Raw genomic sequence first — 21,101 nt, 5'->3', positions numbered from 1 at the left:
GCTGGATGGGGGCTGCGCAGGAGGTTTCTGCGAGGAATTCTGATCGCACCGTGTCTTCAGGCTTTCCCAGATGAAAGACGGAATAAGAATTAAGAGGCAGATTCATTTTAGCACTGGGAAACAAGATGGAAAATGTGGTGTCAAAGAACAGACTTGAGATATGCCTCCCACATTGGACTCCAAAGGGATACTATATTTAATAGGAACAAATAATGTGGTTTTTTAAAATTACAGTAAGTTAAAAGCATTTTTTTTTTGCAAGCAGACCAAAAAGGCTTGAACTGTCCATGTGTTCTAGGCACATACAATTTTCGAAGTACTGCATTTCTTTCCTATTTTAGTTTAGCAGACTGAAAATAAACAAGTCATTTTTTTTCTCCATCAAATAACATGCTTTCTGACCTAACTTCTCTTTGTTTTTGTTGATTGAAAGATTTACTTATTTGTGTGTGTGTGTGTGTGTGTGTGTGTGACTGTATATGTGCACTTCAGGCATGCAGGTGCCCACAGAAGTCAATAGAGGGCACCAGATCCCTTGAACTGGAGCTACCTGAAGTTGGAAGCTACCATGTGGGTGTTGGGAAATTGCAGCCAAGTGGTGTTAGTTGTTTAACTCTCTCTCTCTCTGGTCTCCTGACTTCGTCTTTTTTTATGTTAGAAACAGTTAAGCAGGTTCAGTTAAGAAGAAAAATGACCTCATTGCACCCAAAATACAAAGGGCTGCAGAACCATAAACAAATAGCTCAGTTGAATTAGAGATGACTCATAAGGTGGAGTTGAGGGTGCCAGGTCATAATTACTGACAAAAAGACTTGGTGAAAATAGCTTCTAAGCAAAATTATATTTGATAACTGTTATCCGGTGTAAGTTTCTCCAGCTGTCATACCCAGGCAAGGAATAAGACTTACAGGAAAATGACTCTCTTTTTTTGTAAGGTGTTGCACTATTTACCATGCTTTCTTTTCTCTGGTGAGCACTGAGATTTTTCATAGCCTTTTCATTTTTCTTTTTGCTTTGTGGAAAGAGAAAAAAATGAAAGATTTTAGTAGGATTTGAGAAGAGACCCATGATAGCGTACACGGAAGTATTTGAAAGAATGGGCCTGGACATAAATGAGAAATTAGGAATGACTGAAAGGTTGGGAAGACCGTGGAAGGAGGGGTCACCAGGAGGGCATTGTACTAAACATTCATCAGATACTCTAGGAACGTTAACCTCAGAGTCTCATTTAAATATGATTCATGTGACGTGGGAGGTCAGCAGCTCCTGTGTTGGTTACAAAGAGCTGTATCTGTATTCATTTCCAAAGCCTTTGTAGTGGAAAATTGTGTGGCGGCAAGAAAAGGGAGTTCTTTTCTCTCTTCTCTTTTCTCCTCTTACGTAATAGACTTCTTCAGTCTTGTCTTTTTTCTTTGGACCCCCTCCATCTAATATGGCTTCTTTTGAGTTCTCTGTTTTCTTTCTCTCGTTTATATGGCTACTACTCTTCAAGCCCTAAGAATTGTGCATAGTTCTCTCCTCTGGGCACCTGGACACCAGACACCTGTTGATGGGCAATGACGTAGACAGAGGAAGCTTGGACCAGTGTGCATGCTAACCTTGTTTCTTATATCCTGTTGATTCTCCATAACCACAGTCATCCCCTTCTCTCTGCCTCATGTTTGAGAGGAGGTCTTGAACTCCTAAGCTCAGGCCACCCTCCCCACTCTGCCTCCCAAATACCTATGACTACAGCTGTGGAACACTGCTCCTGGCTGTCCCTCTGTGTTCAGAGAAGACTGTCATTCAACTCTGGCCCGAAGTAGACTCTTTATGAGCAGTTCCTCCCTATGCAGTAGAATCCACCTTTCTCTTTCTTTGAAGTGTATTCATGTCGAGAAGACTATGAAATTTAGTTGTGGGGTTGAAGGAAACAAGCACTTGTGTGAGGATAAGCTATGGAGCTAAGCTAGCGAGTGCCAGGTACATGATCAATGCTCAGGAAATGTCAACACCAACAAAACACAACCTATATGAACATCTGATTAAGGAGCTCCTCTCAGGAACAACATACCTTCTACCATTACGTTTTGCATGCAGTTGTTTAGAACACCCTGGCCTGTGCGGTGAATGAGTTTCTTTCTTGAATGATCTTGGACTGGGGGCATCACATTCATTCAGTAAACACAGATGGGGTTCCTAGTTTGTGCTCGAAAGCAAAGCAGAAGATGAAGACATTTTCTGTTTTCCTTCCCTCATGGCTGGGTGTCCTCTCAGCTCCGACAGTTCTTCCCTAGGTCCCTGCTTTGCTGATCCCCTCCGCTCCTCACTGAAGCTAGCCCTGCGGCAACCTGCCCCTCTGCTCCTGCCTTTCTCATGGTGAGCTCTACAAGAAGAGGGGTCCTGGTCCCCTGTGATGCAGCTATGCAACACAGTGCAGTAGAACTTCGTCAAGTGGTGGAGACTCATGCTGGAGCCTCATCCTCCAGCTACAACACACGCCTGAAAGGAGCCACTTGCTCTGTGTGTCACGTGTAGTGGACAGGCTGACTAGCTCAGCCTGCTTTTGGCCACCATGCCTTATTTGCCCTTTGCTTCATTCACCTCGGAGGTACACTGTCGCTTTGGCCTTCAACATTGCTTGCTGTGCCTCCAGAATGCTTGTCTTCTGCCACAGCCCCTGGGACAGGTTGTTCTGCTGCTAGAAAAGTAGGTGAAGCTGATAGGGAGTAGAAGGTGTATCCCATCAGCAGGTGGCCTGGGGCCCAGATTTTGTATTATTTTAATGCTCCCCCACCCCTTATGGCTTTCTGTTTGTGTGAAGGCTGCAGTTATCCAAATGAGGTTCATGTTTTATTTCACCTTCCCATAACCTAGTGTCCCACTTGAGCGTCTTCGGGGAACACGTTTTCCTTGTTTTGTTGGAGTGTGCAAGGTGTACATTCCACACCGAGGCACACATCAGCGATCTGGCCCCTCTGCCTTACTTGTTGGGTACAAGCATTCTGACGGACACACCACCTGACTTTGTTGGGGGGTCTCGCATTTCCCCTTCTATACAAGGAAATGCCTCAACTGTGAGTGAGGGTTTAGGGATGGGGAATACAAATCACATTCGTCTTGTGAAGAAGTTGTCTGCAGCGCTGCTTAGCAGCTTGAACACATACTTTGCAGTCCTCCAGTCGAAGTCCAGCATTGGCTGGATATTTAGTCTTGTGAGCTTCTGACCAAGAGTTTGTGTAAACCTGTAAAATCTGCCAACTTGAGAGGACACTTGGGCACCCGACTTTACATAAACCTCAGTATGCCCCATGCACCCATGACCCTGAGGACTCCTGACAGCAGGTCCTAGCTGTTTTCACGTATAAAACAAAAAGCAGACATTGACCTGACCTGTGTTACATTTTGATCAAAATCTCTTCTAAATACGAAAAGAAAGGAGCCTGCGTTCTGGGTTTGTTTTCATGGTTTTCCCGGGCATGTTATCTTTGCATTTTTCATACTCTGGCCTTTGAGTGCCCCTCCATGCTTGTTACTCCTTGTCTAGAAAGCAAGGGTGCAGTAAATCACATAAATCAACTGCACTACACAGAGGTCACAGAAAGTAGGGACCTGATCCCGCATTACACACCTTGGTGGGGTGCCATGTTCTCAATGCATGACTCTCTGCTGGAGACAATAGGCAGGGAGGCATTCCTGTTTGTGGGAATTACATTTCAGAATAGGCCTTTTCTTAACTCTGTCTACCTTCTCTCTTCCTTTCAAGCAAGGCATTGCCAAGAAGCTGGAGGACTGTCTCCAGCATCTGACTTCAGGTACTGGGGAGAAAGCAGGGCAAGGTACAGGACCTTTGATGAGAGGGCCTTTGAGCCTCCCTGCTTCCTTGCATCTGGATAGTCAGGAAAAGCTTGAATGTTTGCCTTCTGTGTTTTCCTAGGAAATGGAATATATTTCTGAAAGATCAGTGTAATTGATTAATCACAAATATTTATTATGATTGTTGTTGTAATTTTATGGGTCAGGGTGATAGTACTGAGAATCGAACCCAGGACCTCGTGCATGCGAGGCAAGTACTATGTACCTAGCCCACATACGCAGTTCTTTTTTGTTTGTTTGGAGATACAGTCTCACCGTGTAACTGGCTGGCCTGGAACATGCTATATAGACCAGGCTGGCTTTGAAGTCACAGAAATCTGCCTTCCTCTGCCTCTGGAGTGCTGTGATTAAAAGCATCTATCACCATGCCTGGTGACAAATGTAATTCTTACTTTTGATAAAATGAGATGACCCTAACCACTTCTCTTGTGATCACAGAATTTATTACTTATAAATTATTACATATTATGATATAGCCCTCCCTTCCATGAGAATATAAACAATTAACAGTTAATATTCTTGTCACTAAATTCTTGCTTTGTTAAAGTATTTTTCCTGTTAATTTAAAATATAATCACCCCCCCACCCCACCCCTCTGGAAATGTTTGCAAGGAAGGACTGGAATCCTAAAGAACAATTTGCATATTCATACCCATTTGTAAAGGAAATCCAGAAGAGAAAGGACTCTTCCTTTACCGCACTTTCCCAGGAGGCCTCAGTCCCTTCTCTGAAACAGCTAGTTAGAGCAGCTGAGTCAAGACTGCCCTGCAGAGCCCAGAGTAGCTGAGTCAAGGCTGCCCTGCAGAGCCCAGAGTAGCTGAGTCAAGGCTGCCCTGGGCATCCCCAGCCTGGAGGAGGGACACACCTCCTTCCCCTGGGTATTACTCACAGTGACAGAATGGTGCCTCTTTACCCTGTGACTGTGGAAGCAGTAAAGTTAGGTGCCTGGATAACAGGACCGGTGTCCTTGAGAATCAATGGCCGAGGCAGGCAGCTTAGGTTTGTCCTTTCTAGATTTATTTCTGTTTTTGTCTCTCTCTATATGTTTATGTGGGCAAGTATTGAATTTTCCTGGAAGTGGAGTTACAGATTGTTGTGAGCTGCCTGACGTGGATCCTGGGAATTGAATTCCTGTCCTCTGAAAGCACAGTACCTGCTCTTAACCACTGAGCCATTTCTCCAGCCCCACATTTTTTTTTCTTAAGTGAAATGCAGTAGGTGCCTCAAACCCCTGGCTTCGCTTCTCTTGGCTATCTGAGATCAACTGGAAGCTGAAAACATTACTATACAACTAGACATTTTGAGTGAGAAAGAGGTCGTGACCATATGTATTTGACTTTACTAGGTATTTGTTATGATTACTGGAGTTTTTATTAGTTGTTTATACATTATACTCTTATCTTGGTGTATATGTATAGGAAGAAAATAGAGAGAGATTGGTACCATTTGTGTATTTAGGTACCCATTGAGGGTCTTGGAGCTACTGTATTCCTTCACATTCTATGTTAAATTTCTGGGCTTAGCAGTTTTTGGTTTGGTGTGTGTGTGTGTTTGCAAAGTATGTGAAGGGCCACAGATCTTACCTGTTCATTGAGGGTGGTGCGCTCCCACCTCTGATTTGAACGAGTTATTTAAGCCAAAGGAGCCTATTGTCTTCATTAAGGACTAAATTAATGTTACTAGCCCAAGTTTTCTTTGTCAAAAAGATAAAACCCCATAGACTATAAGTATTCCCTTTACCTTAGTTGTCATTGGGGTTTTTGATAAGTTTGATGTCTAGTGCGGTTTCTAGGCGGATGTATGCATCTTTGTCCAAAAGGGATTAGTAAACATGTCTTCGGTACATTTGGGTTTAAGAAAATAAACATTAGAAAATTTGAAAGTCAACAACAAATGGTGCCTTACATCTGCTAAGTCGCATCCCAAAAGGAGAAAATTTCGTACCTGTGGGAAATGCACATGCCAAGTGTGTCATGTCATTTGCATATTCAAATTTTAGTTGGTACCGAACAAAACAGACAGTAAATGTTAGTGCAGCTGGCTGTTGCTTCTATGTGTATTTTTGTTGCTAACAGATTGCAACGAGAAAGGATGTAAAATGGACCGAAGACCAAGATGGGGGGTGGGGGGATAACTTGGTGTACTAGCTAGACACAAGGAGTAGGATAGCTTGATGACAGACTGTACTTAATGTTTTCATGTCTTAGTTTAACTTCTAGCACTTAATATCAACGCAATCTTTAGGCTTTTAATAAAACAAATCCAAATAGAGACCGACAAGATGAAGGTAGAAATTGCTTTTTTTTTTCAGCAACTTGGATACAATTGCCCTTAATTTAACAAAGTAGTGTCAGAACATTTTCTAAAGTATCCTTCTTTATTGTTATTTATACACAAAGTATCCTTTTAATCCTTATTCTACTGCTGCGTCAGTCGAAACATTGTTAAGTAACAATCTTGGAACTACAATACTAAAACTCAAATACAGTGTACATTGTTAAAATGCAGCTTTGTAGTGGGAAGGTAAAGAAGAGGCAGAACTTTCCATTTAATTATGGATGCGGAACTTTCTCCCTGTGGCCCTCTGCCACACCAAGTGCCTGGATGTCATTTTTAGGAATACCTTCCCTGGACTATTTCTTGTGTGGAGGTCTTGGCAATCTATTTATTATCATCTGTCTTATCTGTTCTCAGCTAGTGGCATGCATTATGCAGAGCTTAGATTATTCTGTCCCGTCAGCTTGATGCATATTGAAGTTAGTGTAGAAGATTATCTGTAATTTGTTGATCAAATCTGATATCTAGGACAGGAAAGGATATCGGCATACTTGAAATATAAATTTTTTTTCTGATAGGCTGTTTGGATCAGAAACTCTGCCTTGCTTCCCAAATATTCCTTAGCCACTTTACTACCAGGGCACACTAATTATGAAATGAAAAGCTCAATACTGGCTCTTCCGAGATGAGGCTATGGTTTTGTTGCAAACTCTCGATTTCTGTTGCTAAGAATTGTTGGAGAGCTAACTCCTCCGCCCCCCAAGGATAAGTTCTTTCACTAGTAGTACCCCAGTAATACTACCCTGAACCCCTGGATGTGGGACAAATAGGAGAGTGTTTATGTGGAGGAGTGACTTGGGGTAGCTGGATAGAAGAAGTGCTCACAGGCCCTCCTCACAAGATCTGCTTGGAAGCTGCTCTGGGGATGATGTGGATTATTGCTAATTTAGTGTCCAGTTGGTACTTTTTTGCCAAATTATATGGCACACGATCTTAAGACATATATCACCAGTGTATAACAATGTCTGTACTTTTATTAGCGGGCACTTGGGCTGACCACCTATTGGCCCATGATTCTCCAAGGTTCATGTGCTGTGGTACAGGAGCAAATTAAATGGTATCTGAGGAATGCCGTCTCATCCTGTGCAGCCTCTGGATTTATCGTTGTCCTTCAAGATTTGTTTAATGAATATTTGAATTAAATTCTCCAGGATCAGTAAAGGATAATGATAATGTGTATAGAATATGAAACTTTGCTTATTTGGACTTCACATCTGTAGAAGAGGTAACGAATTTGCATATTACCAGGCAGGGGCCTGTCATGAAGCCAGTGACTGTCTTGTGTGGCCATAGTCTTGGTCCAGCTTTCTCCTCAACAGGAAAATACCTGATACTGGTCTCCACACATGGGATCAGTGACCCAGCAAAAGAAGCTGTCTTGGGTTCTGCCTTGCTCTACTTACTTTGATAAAATGCAATTTCCAAAATTACTTAAAGGTGCTGAGAAGGCACTATTTTGTGATATTAGGTATTTTCCTAAGATGTTATAAACTATTGTGACTGCACTGAATGCTGGTAGCTTTAATTTTATTGTATTTTTTTAAATGAATTTTTCTTTTTGTTTTCTGGTACTGGGACTTGAACTCAGAGCCTTGTGGATGCTAAGCAAGCTCTTTAGCACTGAGCTATACCCAGCCCTTTGATGTATATTTTAATTAAGCTTAAGAATGTTGTTTCTTCACTAAACAGTTCATTTGAATATTTTCTATCTCTTGCTTATTTCTATCCTAACTATAGACACACAGTTGGGTATTTTGGTGTCATTGTTAAACTTGTTATGTACGATTATTTATAGTTATTATATATAACATTTAAAAGCTATGTATTTAGTTTGTATATTATGTATAGTTTTAAATCATTCTCTATCAATATTGGGTATATTGGTGTCATTGTTAAACAGTTATGTGTAATTATTTATAGTTTTTATATATAACATTTAAACATTTTACATATTTAATTTGTATATTATATATAATTTTAAAGCATTGTCTATCAATAGCAAGCTCTTCTAGGTTATTATTTATTTATTTTTTATTTGTTTTTGGGGGTTTTTCGAGACAGGGTTTCTCTGTGTAGTTTTGGTGCCTGTCCTGGATCTCACTCTGTAGACCAGGCTGGCGTTGAACTCATGGAGAGCCACCTGGCTCTGCCTCCCGACTGCAGGGATTATAGGCGTGTGCTACCACCGCCTGGCTCTACTAGGTTATTTTAAAGGTAGCCCAAAATGAATTTTTTTATTTTTGAAAGAAACATATTTAAAGAGGATAAAACACTGACTTTATCTAAATCCCAAGGAATGAGATGAAACAAATGTATTTAGAATATATCAAAGTATGTATAACAATCACTGTCCCATACTTCCTCATAAATATGTCTACTAAAAATATCTTTCATTTTTACGATGAACTTAAATTTCTATAGACACAAGTGTCTGCCAGGCATTTTATATCTAGGCATTTTATAGCCATTTTTGATGTTACTTGCTTATCCTACAAAGGTAGGTTCTTAAAACCATTTTGAGATAAAGCATAAGCTCCGATTATTGTGTGAATATTTTTTTGGAAAGCAAGGGGACTCCATAGCCAAAGAGCCATGCTGAGTGGAGAGCCATGTCCAGCAGGGTGGCAGCCACAGCATGGGTCTGCTGTCCTCTCTGAAGCTACGAGCCGCTGAAGTCTGCTTTGTGAATGATCTTCATGTGTATTTATCTGCTAAGTTGCATTAGTCATTCCATTCACACAACTACAAAAGAATTTACCTTCATACTACATACCTCTTACAGCATTTTCTTATTTCTGATAAATGTGTCAAAGGATTGATTTACAAAGAGATGGATGAGACTTCAGAAAGAAGACCATGTTTGGGGTATATGCCTATATATGGCCCACCCCCATCCCAGGAAATACGTACCTTGGTCAGATAGTTTACAAGTTACATAGTCTTATGAACATACCGCCCCCCACCCCAGCCCTGCCTCTGTTATTTTTGAAGATGCCAAATCCTGCTTCACATGCATCTGAGTTTCAATTTTTCATATTTTGAGCTCATATCCTTTCTATTAGAAGGGAACACAGGCTGGATCTGACCTGCTTCAAAGCCAAAATCCTGAGAATATCCAGCCTAAGAGCTGTGTGTTTTGGCGGGTGAAGAACGGCCGCTTGGAGTCTGTACATACAAGAACTCTCATGTTGACTCAAATGAATCCGGAGCCTTGTTCCCTGAATTATGTCAAGGTTAGCAGTAAATATCGCTTTAGAGGGCCGAGTAAATTACTAAATTCCTGGGAATGTCAAACTTTATTTCTCAGCAGAGTAGGCCACTGCCAAGTTTGTAATGTAAACATTGTGTTCTGTTACCTGACTTCCAAGGACAGAAGGGTGGCTGAGGGCATGTGTAGGGCACAGGTGAATTTTATTTCGAGGTTCTTAACAAGACAATGTGATACGATGCTGTCGCTGGAGCAATGAGTGCCAGGAAGACTTCTTGAATACTTTAATTTTTGCTTTTTTCCTCCTTCAGTTGAAAAAAAAAATATTATGTAAAAAGTTCCCTGAGTTTAAAAGGCCCTAACTGGTAGCTCTGGCGTAGCCTTTTGAGAGCCTCAAAGAGGACCTTGCTTCCTACCACGGTCATAAGAGGCAAGAACAAAAACACATTCTCAATGATTCCAGGAATTAGAACTAGTTGGAGGGCCTGCCTGTTGTAAACTCAGTGGACCCAGGTTTCAAAACACAATAGAGTAAGGTTTGACCCCTGCAAGGCAACCTCCTCGATTCAGGCAGCCTCCCCACCTCCCTCTCTCTGCTTCAACCCTGGGGTGTTTCTCTCCTCTTCCTATCTCTCCAACTGTACCTTTCTGTGCAATAGGAGGTTAACAGTCCCAAAAATAACCAGGAGGGGAGGTATGGTGGCTCAGACCTGTAATCCCAGTGCTCAGGAAACTGAGGTGCAAGTTCAAGGCCAAACTAGATTACATAATGAAATCTGTCCCACAAACAAACAAACAAATCCCATGCAGTAAGCCAGGGAGTGGCGCAGTAGGGTGGGGTGTATACGTGGAGTGCTAGAGGTGGCTTAGAACATCGTAGTTAGCTGAAGATTTGTACATTCTAGGCTTTTGATCAGTCAGGGCCTGGGACAGCCAAACTGACAACTGGAAAGACTTTTTCATTCAGACTAGCAAAAGTACGCTGAAACCAACATCTGTTTGGGAATTTCCTGGGAACTGACGGTTTCACTCCCCCATCTGACTTTAGACTTGAAACCAGCACCCAAGCCAATGGAGAAGATGGGCAAACAGCATGTCTGTGAGAGATCTTATTCACTGGTCCACAGGAAGAACATCCTCAAGCCTATAGAAAATGGTCATTTTTGTGCACCCAATGGGTTGGAAGGCAAGAGAGACTTCTAAAAGTGAGGGGAATTTCAAATTTCAAGCTTGCCCCGCTCAAAGTGGAGAGAAAGCAGCTGGGTGGTTATGAGCCAAGGAGACAATAACATCTTATTGTCTGAGATGAAAAGGGAATTAGTTTTTTAAGAACATTTTTAATGATTTATTTATTCTTATTTTGTGCACATTGGTGTTTTGCCTGCGTGTATGTCTGTGTGAAGGTGTCAGATCCCCTGGAACTGGAGTTACAGACAGTTGTGAGCTGCCATGTAGGTGCTGGGAATGAAACCCAGGTCCTCTGGAAAAGTAGCCAGTGCCCTTAACCACTGAGCCATCTCGCCAGCCCCCAAAGGGGAATTACTAAAGAAACTAAAAGTGTTCTAGTCATATCCAGCAAAAAGTAGAATGGACACTGCTAAAAATAAGGTGTATGTTGAGAGGGATATAAGAAGAAAGATCCTGCAGAATCCAAAGAAAAAGAATGAATGTAAATACTGGGGGGAGATACACCAAGAGATGTGGTGTGAGAACTTCAAGGGTTGAAGCTTCAGGCCTGTGTGCAGATCTGAGTGTTCTCCATCGTTCCCCCTGATGTAACTGTAAAACCACTTCTAGATATATTTTTGAAAAAATTTTTGATTATAAGAATGATTGTCAGAATAATATTAAAGTTCTTTGCCAAAATACATACAAAGTGTTTGTTACCAAGCAACAAAATTACCCTCCATCTCTAACAATCAGCGCCCAAAGCTGTTGAGTCTCAACCCCGTTTTTAGGAGAAATGATGGCATCCAGGGCATGAGCTGCTTCCTTAGACCTTATGTTGGCTACATTGAAAAGATGTTTTAATACACAAGTCTTCCGAAATAACACATTAAACCTTTAGTGTCATGTCGGGGCGGGGCTTAAAAGTTATATTTTCATCCTTGAGTTCACAATTAGAAAGTGCATACATTAAACTTTTGATTAACTTAAGGATTGTTAGACATATACAGGGTACATCTTCAGAATTCCTAGAACTACAATGATACAACAAAAGTATATAAATGTGGTTAGAAAATGCTTACTCTGCATAAAAACTTTAAGGAAATATATGTCTGTCTCTGTGTATACACACATAAATGTAAAGCTAGATTTACACCTGTCTTTGCATGTTACACATGTTTTGGGTACTCTGTTAACACTTAGTAATGTGTTAGCTTTCTACTTTTCATGACAGCTCTGTGATGGTGGCCTTATCCATACACCTGTTATAAAACCAAAGTGTAGTTAAATGGTGTCCCCAAGTCACACAGCTAGTGGAAAAGTTGGGATTTGATCTCATGGTACTCTCAAGCAGATATGCCATGTTAACAAGGGCTGATAGGTAAATCATGTTATAGCTTATGACTCACCCACTCCTGTTCAACCAGGGGTGTGTCCTGGAGCCAAAGACAGATGACTCCTTGGCTTTCCAGTGACCTCTGGTCTGCCAAGACAAAAGGAGCTAAACAAAGTGGATGTTTCCTGTCTCAGGAAATGGACCCAAGAAAAACTAATGTATGAAGCAGACATGGGAGTCATTCTTCCTTACAGCAGAAGAATGCCAGATCAGCAAGCTGGGAAGAGGTGGTTCATTCTAAAGATAGTCTATCCCCTCTGCACGCTGAGGCCTGTTGTTGTTTTTAGTATGTGTTATTTGGGAGCCAGGGGATAATCTTAGATGACATCCTAGGAAGGCCATCTATCTCCATTGAGACAGGGTCTCGCAATGGCCCGGAAGCATAATGTTTAGGCTAGGCTAGGCTAGGCTGGCTAGTCAGGAAGCCCCAGGGACCTTCCTGTCTCTGCCTCCCTGGGACTGGGATTACAGATGTGAGCCACCGCGGCCAGGATTTTTATGTGGATTCTGGGGGTCGAACTCAGATCTTTGTCCTTAAAAGGCAAGCACTCCAGTGACTGAGTCTTCCTTCTCAGCCCAAACCTGTGAGTCTTATAAGATTGGTTGAAAATATTAGCTGTCAAGTTAGCCTTCACTTAACTAATGCTTCTTGGTGTTATATTTCACATTTTTGACTTATATATCCTATATACATTTTACATGTTTATCTATAAAACATATAAACTAGAGTTTATATACACATTATTATGTACTTATACATAATATATATGAAATTATATTTACATAAATAGATCCGATAGTACAGCTTATAAGGTTACAGGCAAAGCTTTGCTGGGTTAATTATACAAAAGTGCCCTGCTAATGGAGCTGCTTGCTCCATCAAGCAGGCTGTAACTTGCTACTTTACTGGCCCTCATTGTTTGGAGTTTTATGGACAGTTACATTGTAACTGTCACTTGTGGTCTAATCTTCCCCTTAAGGGAAACTTGAGTAACACTGTCAGCTTTTTTGAGTAGAGGAAGTTTAAACATACTGGCTCAGAAACTACACAATTGTTTAGCTTAAACTCCCATTCTTGTCAGACCACATCTCCCCAGCCCCTCTGTGGCTGGAATCGGCTAACTTTGGCTCTCCCTAAGGAAAAGTTTCACAAAGTGCAAAAATGTTTACTCTTCTTTCCTTTGCCAGATCCGGGATCTGTGCAGCAGATCCGAGAACTGGTTGCCTATCACACTTTGGTCAAATAACTGAACTGTCATCAGTCCACAGTCTTTAGTTGTATGACTGCTTTTGACCAAGCCCAAGTTAATTTGAAAACCTAGATAATACTTGGAGTAATTTTTTTTTAGAGGGGAAAACAATCTTTCCCCCTCTCCCTCCCTCCTTCCCATACTTCCCACCTGGCCCCTTCCTTCCCTCCCTGTCTTCTATTCTTCCTGTGCCTGTATTGTCTGGCTGTGAGAGACTTGTCTTTCATATACTTCATAAGGGGATGGGTCAGTTTCACAACCGTCTTTCAAAATGCAGAACTGTCATCCCGCCTCCCCTCTCCGGCAGCCCTGCTTGTCCCATTTTCTAGCACACACAGAAGCTCCGGTTTCTGCTTAGATGTTGATGTGCCCCTCAATTCAGTGGGTCCTCCAGGAACCATCTTTTATCAGCATTAGATACTGTGTGTAGTTCACAGTTAGAAATGTATTTGCTCTCACAGGAAGTAGGAAGGTTAGTTAATAGTGATTGTAAACTCTTTTGACATGAGGGTAGACGTACTTTGCTTACAGAGGATGAAAAAGGAGTTAATGTTTGGCAACTCTGTTGAAGGCAGGGCAGGTGCTAAGGAATGTTGTCACCTGACTCTGGACCTCTCATCCCTGGGCGTGCACCTGAATAATGACATGGGTTTTTGATTTGCTAGAAAGGTTCTATTTGTGACTTCATGATCCTAGATCCCACATCCTCATTTTCATATATACGTCATATATACAGGAAACGTCCTGCTCTGACGTGCAAAAAGTTCAGCTTCAACGTGACTGTCCTAAGTCTGCAGGAATGCCTGGCGTGTATGTGGTGTGCTGGGCATTGCGCACTGCCCCCTGGTGTAATTCCCGAGTGCTGTTTGCAGGTTGAGGCTCACAAAGGACAAGAAACTAGACCAGGGTCCCACACAGCTGGTGGAGGGTCGGCCTGCAGTCAGACTTGCTTCCAAATGTGTGTTTCTCAACACCACGCTCAACAACCTTCAGGCAGCCAGTGTGGAGGACAGGGACCTCTAGATAGTCGTATTAAGAAATAGCAGTGTCTAAACCTTAGAATTAAATACAGTTTCGAATTACTGTAATTTTTGTCTACCCTCCTTTTAATCTCAAAGTAATTTACAAATACCACAGGTATGGACAGTCACATGCTAGATTGATTGATACCCTGTTTGTGACAAAATCATGTACTTGAAGCTTGTATTAAACCAGAGACCCATAGGAGGCAACTTTTATACTCATTACTTTTAAAAATTTATTTTAATTAACTTTATTATACATGGTTACACAAGGCTATTTTCATTCATATATATAATGTACATGGAACAGATTCCCCACCATCCCCCACTATTTCCCCACATACTTGTTTTTATGAGATATATCCATTTCTTTTAAAGTTCGTTTGTGAGATGTTACAGGTTACCCCATTTATTTAGCAAAGGTGCAATTAGTTCATTATTAGTTTTGGAACCTGGGTTTGAAATCCTTAATAGCAATACCAGTCTAGAAGGCTATTTGTGCTTTATCTGATTGGTTAGGGAAAAGTTCAGTCTTTGCTTACAAAAAGAACAGTTCTGAGCTCTTGGGTCAGGATGGGAATGTTTTTCAGGTGGCTTTGTTCTTTGAGTCTTGCTCAGAGAACATCATGGTCAGGCTTTGGTTCACATCTTGGGCATAATTTGTGAAGGCAAAACTTTTAGGTGTTGGGTGGTTCTATGAGGTCATCAAATGGGTGCCATGTTTATCTCTGAAGTCCTAATTTCAGGGGACGCCAGGGCCAGGAAAGCACGTGCTTCTGTGGCATGCCAGTGTTTTCCCACACTGGGCCCATGGCACAGAGTAGGTAGTTGTCTGTGGGATACCATAGCCTCAGCACTCTCATTCTATCCTTCTCAGGAGTGAGGCTAGCCCAGTGCTGTGATTAGGGTCACCCTCACTCCTGTGAGGCAGGAAGTGTGCTGAGTCCAGGCTTGCCCACACAGCTGAGCGAGAGCGGAGGATTTCCCACTGTTGAAGGCTCTTCCTGAGTTTGTCATCTTTGGATTAAGCCCTTAGTGTCTGGATAAGTTGTCGTGGGTCTAGCCAGGGAAAGCCCCTGGTTTGACAGTGGAAACTGGGCCTAAGTGGGAATAAAATCTGCTGACCCCTGCCTCAGAAGGTCACATTTTTTAATTTATGTTTCACATTACTCATCGTAAATTACAGTGCTTACAGATAGAGAACCCTTCCTCTTCCCACACCCTCCCCAGACACCACATAACGGAAAATTCAAGTTTTCTACAGAAAGCGGCGGCTGCTGCTGCTGCTTCTTCTTTTTAAATAAACTAAACAAAATGTCAGTCTTTGATGAGACTTGCTTCCTGCCAGAATTCCCACTGGTCTACTGTCACGGTTTCCACAAAGGGCTGAGATGAAGGAGGGAGACCCGTTTTGAACCCCTTTACAGGAAACCTGCATTTCTGCCTCAGCATGGGGAGAATTGTTCTGGACCTCAGTGACAAGCACGTAACACCTACTGGACTCTAACTGTTGAAGGATAATTTTGATTAAGACGAGAATTCTGCTGCTGTGATCAGACACATAAAACTTTGCAAGGCTATGTTGTTCATTTCCTGTTTTTTTTTTTTTTTTTTTTTTTTAAAAGCACCCTCTCCTATGAACTCCCAGATGATGAGATTTTCCTCAGAGAAAATTCAGCTCTGGGAAGAGCCATCCATAGAGGTCATAACCTAAAAAATTCTTCAAGGGAAGTTGAAGTGGACTAAAAGAGGGCAGGGTTTGGAAGCCCTGAGTTCTCCAGTGGAAAAGTATTAAAAAAAAAAAAAAAAAAAAAAAGGCAGCATGAAGTTGGAGGAAAAGTAGTTGGGGAGGGAGAGGGAACAGTGGGTGGACCTGACCAATGTATATGCATGTATATAAATATTAGATATTGAAAATCGGATTTCAGTTCTCAGTGAAGGGCAGAAGTAGACTGGCCCACTAGGAGTTTGTGGCAGCATTTGTCTCTTTCCCAAATGGCTACTGGAGAAAATCGGTGTAAGGCAGCCATGGCCAACTGGTTGTCAAAGAGGTGGTTCAGGATGCTGACTAGAGAGAGCTCCTGTCGAAGCAGGCCTGGCCCCAGCCTGGGCCTTCAGCATAAATCAGATGCTGGATGGATTTTGATAGCTCAGGATCAGACGCAGGTCATCTTTGGCACCCAGAGTGAGCAGTCTGCCGATCGTGGCACAATCACACGGACCCGAGTGACAAAGGACTGCTTAATTGAAAGTATATAAAATGGTTCCTTAAGCTTCATGGACAACTGAGTAACTCCAGTTTCTTTTCTTTACCCGTGTTCACTTCCTACTCCTCTAGAGCCAGGCATTAAGTATTCTGCTCTTTTACTATGAAAAGATTAGGCAGCTGTAGTTTAAATTAAACCATTAATTTGGAGTGATCTGTGGCTGCATTAATTATATTCTCTGTTGAGATTAAGTTCCCGTGGATTTGACAGATACATAAAAGTGACAGTGTATGCTCATCAGGGGGAAATAAAAATTCTGCTAACCACAGCCCTTAGTGGTGTTTTTAGTTCTCCGTTTATATTAAAGCCTTTTAAAATTGAAATGATTTAACTTGGTTTCATTTTTCTGGTTACCTAGAAGAAAAAAAAAATCAGAAGCATGAAGCAATTGAGTGTATTTACAGGGAGACAGGGCCAAGTGATGGAAAATTTCTTTTCTTTCAGTAGGATTTAGCAGAAAGCATGTGTTGAAAGTCTCTTACCTAAATGGGTCATAATTAAAGACGTTGGGGCTTATTTATTTTAATTAGAAATATTAAGCTCACTCAGTGGCTTTATGGAAAATTTTTTTCTAATTGCATATTTTATTTTACGTCAAGTAATAAATTAAATATTTGTGGGTACCAAAAAGACTTTTAGCTCTAACCACAATCGTAACTCATGCTAAATGTATTAATGTGTTGATTAGCTAACTAACTGCTTTTGGATAATTAGCTGTTTAGACCTCTTGTTGATGTTTTCTTCCTTCGTTTTCCAGTAATAGTGATAAGGTAATCTGTGTATTCTGGGAAAAAAACGTACTTGTCTGAATTTTTCAGATCAATATGAATTAGTAGGACTAGAGGTAAAAAGTGTAGCATTTACTGTGTATCCATCCTTTAACATTCTGTCAGATTCTATTGCATTGTATTCCCCATGGGTTTTATAGAGTTTCTGAGAAATCCCAAGAAATGGCAACTTTCTCAGCCTCTGTGCATCCTGTGTACAAGGGGCAGAGCAGAAGAATGAACTTTCTCACAGTTATTGTGGGATGAAACCAGGCACCCAAGTTCCCTGCTTCAGACTGAGTCTTAGACTCGGCTGCTGTCTGTAGGAGGACAGACTGTATCCCTACATCATGGAAGGACTCACTGTATAATATGGAATAGGTCTTGTTACCTGTCACATTTTCTAGCCAAAAAGAATCTCCTGATTGTAGAAAAAGCAATTCAGACTACTTGAGTACACTCAAGCCAGATCCCAGGTGTCTTTCACAGTTCTTTTTTTTTTTTTTTTTTTTTGGTTTTTCGAGACAGGGTTTCTCTGTGTAGCTTTGCGCCTCTCCTGGAACTCACTTGGTAGCCCAGGCGGGCCTCGAACTCACAGAGATCCACCTGGCTCTGCCTCCCGAGTGCTGGGATTAAAGGCGTGCGCCACCACCGCCCGGCTCACAGTTCTTTATTATAGTAAAAATGAACACAGTCAGTGGTGGTAATAGTTCTCTGGGGCATTCGGGAATTTATATAAATTGACTTCAGGGGAAAAAAAAAAAACAGTTGGTTAGGTTTTGCATTATTTGCTCCATGTAGGGCAGGTGGAAGAGAACACGGGATGAAGGTTGGTTTCTGCTGTTGTAGGGCCACCAGGACAACCACTGCACTTTCATTCAGGGTCCCCTCCCTTTGGTCTTGCTTATGTGGTGTGCTTGTGAATAAGCCAGACATCAAGAACTTCCAGTGACATCCTTGGCCATCTGTCCATCTTAGTTACTGTGAGTTATTTGCTGCATGACCTAAAGATGGAAACATACTTGACCTTGGCTTTCTCATCTATGAAATAGAATTGATGGCGAGGGACTGGGGCGTGAGGGAGTTCTCACAGTCATACCTCAACAGAGGACGGGAGTATTTAAAGCTTACTATTTGATGATAGGAAAGGATACATTGGAGACACACACACACACACACAAAGAGAGAGAGAGAGAGAGAGGCTTAGACTTAAGTGATATGTTTAAACCCAGCGAAAACGAAAGGAATTGAAATTGCCCAGCCACAGGAAATAAAGGCCAAGGGCCAATTTAAACAGTTGAAAACTGCCTGAAGCAATGGTTCATGGAAAAATAGTGAATCCTTCACTCCTCTCTTTGCCGACGTCCGAAGAAGAAATGACGTTCAATGACAGCGGGATCACCGCAGTCACACCGGCTGCCTCTTCTGAAACACTCACTCACTGGAGAGTTTACTTCATTTTCGGTGGAAAGTAGACAGAGCCAGCAGTGCTCTGTGGCAAAATGTGTTTTCTCCACAGCTATGTCCACGCTCTCCCGGAGACAGACATCCCTGAACAGTTTAGTTTCTTAACGTAGAGTTTTCATTTGTGTGTTTAAGTCTTATTGCTTGAAAGATCCTTCTGGTAGTCTGCGTTCCTTTGTCTTCTTCCTCACTGGCATCTAGGTTTTTTTGTTTGTTTTTTTTGTTTGTTTTGTTTTACTTTTCTGAGACTGGTCTTTCTATATGGTCCTAGGAGACGAGTGCTTCCTATAAAGCCCAAACTGACCTTAAACTCATGACAAGCCTCCTACCTCAGCTTCTCTAGTGCTAGGATTGTAGGTGTATGCAGTCATGCCCAACTGTCTGTGCCACTTAAGTGTAAAGCATTTAGAGGTCATTGGTCTGCCGGGCAGAGTTTTGTATACGTTATGCTATGTTCAGAGGGCATAGTACTGGCAACATCATGCCTGGAATTGCAGGTCTCTGCTGCTTTGTCCATTTAGTGTGTTTCTTTTTGAGGAAAACCTTCATTTTCAGAACTTCATTTTCCCTTACAAAAATCAGCATTACAATGGGAAAATAACTTAAAAAATATTTTGTTTTCATATTACTAGTTCATTATGAAATAGCTCATTAGTAAAAGAATAAAGTGCAAGGCCTTGGTTGGAGGGAGGAGACGCCTGCTCTGAATCTGATTCATTTGCCCAATAAAGGTTGCCACCTATTGGTAAAAAAAGAGAAGGAAAAGGAAGTGCCCACGCTTCAGGTGGTGTGATAGTCGGAGGGGAATTCTTTCAGTGATGCTCTTGGCTAAACTATTTGAAAATGCACAATTTCATTAGGAACCTAAAACTGGGCATTTAGATTTATCGTAGCCAGCCTCTGTAAGTCATGATAGGTATTTAAGGAGAAGGGGGTACATACCTCTTTTAAATGCATATTTCTTGAGACCATCAGAATTCCATTTTAATGGAATAGTAAATGGAGTTTTAATTAGATGAATTGATGGCTGATTTTGTAACTCTGTGGTTGGTTTGGGCTTTCTTTCAAAATTTCAGATTCCAGCCTTTGGAATCTGGTATTTCCTGCCCAGCTGACATGGGACAGGCCCTGTGGAATGGGCAGCTGATGACTCTTGGTGCTGGGATCTGGCTAATTTGACCATGGGTGCTGCTTAAAGACCATTGGTTTAAGCAATGGCATCTATCCAGAATTTTTTAATGCCATAAGGTGCATTTGACAAAAAATAAAGGGTTTTGTTGAAAATTCTCAAGCAATTGCAAACGGGGAAAAGAGTTCCTTTATTATCAAGTGGTTTTATATATATATTCAATGATTAAGATAGCTTGAACTTAAAGAGAAAGCAGCAGTATAGCAATTTTTATTATTAATAAGTAGATTTTAAGTGATAAATTATTATCCCAAATATCTATAAATAAATCTTATAAATCTTGAGAGCTAAATTGTATACGCAATAGTGCTTTACTTGTGGACTCTGTATAAGTGTGTGTGTGTTGGGTAATAACCTAACAAACTATGAATAAGACCCATATTCTAACCTTGTGGCTTTTTTTCTTTCTCATGTGCCTGCTCATCTTTGGAATTATGAGCATTTCTAAAATGCTGTGGACTACCCAAATAATCATTTGATGCCCTTGTTTTGATCAGTTAATTAATTCATGTGCCTTCCACTGTGAACTAAGTACAATGACAGAAAAAGAAAGAGGTGGTACAAGAGAACCAGGGGAACCCATATGTTATTTGCTTCCATTTTTACATACTACACCTATATATGTGTGAAGCAAATATATAAACTGTTACAAAGCAACATATTGATTAAAATGAGCAGAGCATAATACAAGGAAGAAGCAGGCAGGAGAATGGTTGGAGTAAGGCCATGTATAAAGAGAGATGTTTTTTGAAGGAAGTGAAACATGTTTGTTTTCCAGCAGATTCTCACAAATGTCAGTGTTAGGCTTACCCTGGTTGACTTAGTGTGATCGAAAGGAGGAGAGAGGAAGGAAAAGGCAGTATTGTGGAAACTGTGGAGAAACTCAAGGCATGAACATCTCGTGTAGGCCAGCTCAAACACATTGTTGCAGTCGGACTGTGTAATTTCCTTCTGAAAAGGCCTGCCCATTTACCAGTAATGATACCTTTCTTTCCTTTCTATTTTTGTCCCTTCCTTTAGGAAAAGGAATATATGCTTACTCGTTATTTAAAATTCAAAGTCATTTTCCTGTTCTGGTTGCTTTTGTTCCCACTATTTAAGAAGAATCGAATTAGGTACATGTGAAACTCGCAGTCCCTCTTTCAAGTCTACATTTTCCAATTAGCTGATGTGTATCCC

At 41.4% G+C, this 21,101-nt stretch overlaps 1 protein-coding gene across 1 annotated transcript in view; it reads left to right on the top strand.

Annotated features, from left to right (window-relative positions):
• The window catches only part of Pik3r1 (phosphoinositide-3-kinase regulatory subunit 1), an 87,023-nt gene that overhangs the window by 11,606 nt on the left and 54,316 nt on the right, over window positions 1–21,101 (top strand). The window lies entirely within an intron of this gene.

The sequence above is a fragment of the Peromyscus californicus genome, unplaced genomic scaffold (assembly GCF_007827085.1).
Source record: "Peromyscus californicus insignis strain IS unplaced genomic scaffold, ASM782708v3 Scaffold_18__1_contigs__length_77618521, whole genome shotgun sequence".
NCBI classification, from domain to species: Eukaryota; Metazoa; Chordata; class Mammalia; order Rodentia; family Cricetidae; genus Peromyscus; species Peromyscus californicus.
The sequence above is the reverse complement of the archived record's forward strand: the minus strand, read 5'-3'. Positions and strand labels throughout refer to the sequence as shown.